Below are 3,695 nucleotides of genomic sequence, written 5' to 3' on the forward strand. Positions count from 1 at the left end.
ACTATTATTTTGGCTCCTACCAAGTAAGAACGAAATTTATCTAGCGCAAATACCACTGCTAGGAGTTCTTTTTCGGTAGTGGCGTAATTCATTTGCGCTTCATCCAGGGTTCTGCTTGCGTAATATATAACGTGAAGCTTTTTATCCTTTCTTTGTCCTAAAACAACACCTACAGCATAATCATTGGCATCGCACATTATTTCGAATGGTTCATTCCAGTCTGGTGTCTGCATTATGGGTGCTGAGATCAATGCTTGTTTAAGAGTTTGAAATGCTTTTAAACAGTTATCGTCGAATATGAATTCGGCATCTTTTATTAATAGTCCGGTTAGAGGTTTAGTTATCTTAGAGAAGTCTTTGATGAATCGTCGGTAAAAACCGGCGTGTCCTAAAAAGCTTCGTACTTCCCTCACGGTTCTTGGGGGTTGAAGATTTTCGATTACCTCTATTTTGGCTTTGTCTACTTCAATTCCTCTGTTCGAGATGATGTGTCCTAAAACAATTTCTTCTTGTACCATAAAGTGGCACTTTTCCCAGTTAAGTACTAAGTTTACTTTCACACATCGCTCAAGGACTCTTTCTAGGTTTTCAAGGCATTCTTCGAAACTTTGTCCGTATACAGAAAAGTCATCCATAAATACTTCCATGATGTTTTCGAGAAAGTCGGCGAATATTGCCATCATGCATCTTTGAAAGGTTGCAGGGGCATTACACAGACCAAACGACATTCGTCTATAAGCGAAGGTACCAAAAGGGCATGTGAACGTTGTCTTTTCTTGGTCATCAGGGTGAATTGGTATTTGAAAGAAGCCTGAATAACCGTCTAGATAACAGAAATGTGAATGTTTTGCTAATCGTTCTAACATTTGGTCAATGAATGGTAAAGGGAAATGATCTTTTCGGGTTGCTTTGTTTAGTTTCCTATAATCAATGCACATTCTCCATCCCGATTCGATTCGTTTAGTTATAGTTTCTCCTTTTTCGTTTTCAATAACGGTTATGCCTCCTTTCTTTGGTACAACGTGTACAGGGCTAACCCATTTGCTATCAGATATAGGATATATAATACCTGCTTCCAATAACTTGGTTATTTCTTTCTTTACTACCTCACTCAGGATCGGATTTAGTCTTCTCTGGTGTTCCCTAGAGGTTTTACAGTCTTCTTCTAACATGATGCGGTGCATACAAATAGAAGGGCTTATTCCTTTAAGATCGGTGATGTGGTATCCTAGTGCGGTTGGATATTTCCTTAAGATATGTAAGAGTTTTTCTGTTTCGAGTCTTCCTAGATCTGCATTAACTATCACAGGTCGTTCAAGTTCTAAGTCTAGGAATTCATATCTCAGATTTTTGGGAAGTGTTTTCAGGTCAGGGGTTGGTTTCTTAAGACATTGCGTAGGGTCCGGTGTTATTGCTAAACATTGGTTAGATTTGTCCTCTAAAAGATAGTCTGATGATTTGTCTTCTCCTAACTCTGCTTCTTTTATGCATTCATCGATGATATCCATGAAGTAACATGTATCTTCTATTGCAGGTGCTTTCAAGAATTGGGACAGAATGAATTCAATTTTCTCTTCACCTACTTCGAAGGTGAGTCGTCCTCGTTTTACGTCTATGATTGCACCGGCAGTTGCTAAGAACGGTCTTCCTAGTATAATAGGCGTAGTATCATCTTCTCTAATGTCCATAATTGTAAAGTCAGTGGGAATGTAAAACTGACCTATGCGTACGGGAACGTTTTCAAGGATTCCTACAGGATATTTGATGGAACGATCTGCTAGTTGCACAGACATTTTGGTTGGTCTTAATTCTCCCATTTCCAGTTTCTTACATATGGATAAAGGCATAACGCTAATTCCGGCTCCTAAATCGCATAAAGCTTTGTCGATGACAAATTTTCCTATGTGACAGGGTATAGAGAAACTACCCGGATCCTTGAGTTTAGGAGGCATGTTTTGGATTATAGCGCTACATTCGGCAGGGAGTGTAACAGTTTCGCTATCCTCAAGTTTCCTCTTATTAGAAAGGATTTCTTTTAAGAATTTAGCATATGAGGGCATCTGCGTAATAGCTTCGGTGAACGGAATTGTAACGTTTAATTGTTTAAGGAGGTCAACAAATTTTCTAAATTGGCCCGCATCTTTGGTTTTAACAAGCCTTTGAGGGTAAGGGATAGGTGGTTTGTAAGGTCGTGGAGGTACATAAGGTTCCTTCTTTTCTAGGGTTTCCTTATTACTCTCTTCCTTTTCCTTAGGTTCACTTTCCTCAGCTGATTTCTTAGGGTTTTGGTTTTCTATCCTTGGATCAGACGGTCCTTCCACTTCCGTTCCACTTCTTAATATAATTGCATGAGCTTGGCTTCTCGGATTAGGTTGGGGCTGTCCAGGGAATGTACCAGTTGGGGCAGCAGTAGGTGCTTGTTGTTGAGCTACTTGAGATATTTGTGTTTCCAGCATTTTGTTATGGGTAGCCAAGGCATCTACTTTGCTTGCTAGTTGTTTAAGTTGTTCGCCAGTGTGTATGTTCTGGTTTAAGAAATCTTTATTGGTTTGTTGTTGGGAAGCTATAAAGTTTTCCATCATGATTTCCAAGTTGGATTTTCTAGGGGTATTATTGTTAGGTATGGATGGATTCGGTTTCTGATATCCCGGAGGTATAGATGGGGCTTGATTTGGAGACTGTCCAGGTGCGTATAAAGCATTATTACTCTTATATGAAAAGTTTGGATGGTTCTTCCAATTTGGGTTATAGGTATTCGAATAGGGGCTTCCTTGAGCATAGTTCACTTTCTCTGCTTGGATTCCAGTCAAAAGTTGACAGTCCGTAGGAGTGTGGCCTTGGATTCCACAGACCTCGGAATTCTGAGTTATAGCAACCACGGCGGCTGGAGGTGATACGTTTAAACTTTCAATTTTCTGGACCAAAGCATCCACTTTTGCATTAACGTGATCAAGGTTACTTATCTCGTACATGCCAGTTTTCGTTTGAGGTTTTTCCACCGTTGTTCGTTCGGTTCCCCACTGATAGTGGTTTTGGGCCATGCTCTCGATAAGCTGGTAGGCATCAGCATAAGGTTTGTTCATTAGTGCACCACCTGCAGCGGCGTCTATTGTTAACCTTGTGTTGTATAAGAGACCATTATAAAATGTGGGAATTACTAACCAGTCTTCCAAACCATGGTGTGGGCAAAGTCTCATCATGTCTTTGTATCTTTCCCATGCTTCGAAAAGAGACTCGTTGTCTTTCTGTTTAAATCCGTTTATCTGGGCTCTTAACATAGCTGTTTTGCTTGGCGGAAAGTATCGGGCAAGAAAAACTTTCTTCAACTCGTTCCAGGTGGTGACTGAGTTGGAGGGGAGAGATTGAAGCCATCTTCTAGCGCTATCTCTTAATGAGAAAGGAAAAAGACGAAGTCGAATTGCCTCTGAAGTGACACCATTAGCTTTAACAGTATCGGCGTATTGAACAAATACGGATAAATGAAGGTTTGGATCTTCGGTAAGATTTCCAGAGAATTGGTTCTGTTGCACAGCCTGCAACAGCGAAGGTTTAAGTTCGAAGTTGTTTGCTTCGATTGCGGGCGGAGCAATACTTGAATGCGGCTCATCTTGCGATGGAGCGGCGTAATCTCTAAGAGCACGAGCTGGTTCTGCCATCTCGGTTAAAGAAGGAAGATCTTTGAGATCAGGAAGGTC

The 3,695-nt window shown here is 40.7% G+C and overlaps 1 pseudogene; it reads left to right on the forward strand.

Moving 5' to 3' along the window:
- The first annotated feature begins 3,171 nt into the window (after positions 1–3,171).
- LOC127099040 (uncharacterized) lies at positions 3,172–3,271 on the forward strand (annotated as a pseudogene).
- Positions 3,272–3,695: the final 424 nt, after the last annotated feature.

This window comes from Lathyrus oleraceus, chromosome 6, assembly GCF_024323335.1.
Source record: "Lathyrus oleraceus cultivar Zhongwan6 chromosome 6, CAAS_Psat_ZW6_1.0, whole genome shotgun sequence".
NCBI lineage: Eukaryota > Viridiplantae > Streptophyta > Magnoliopsida > Fabales > Fabaceae > Lathyrus > Lathyrus oleraceus.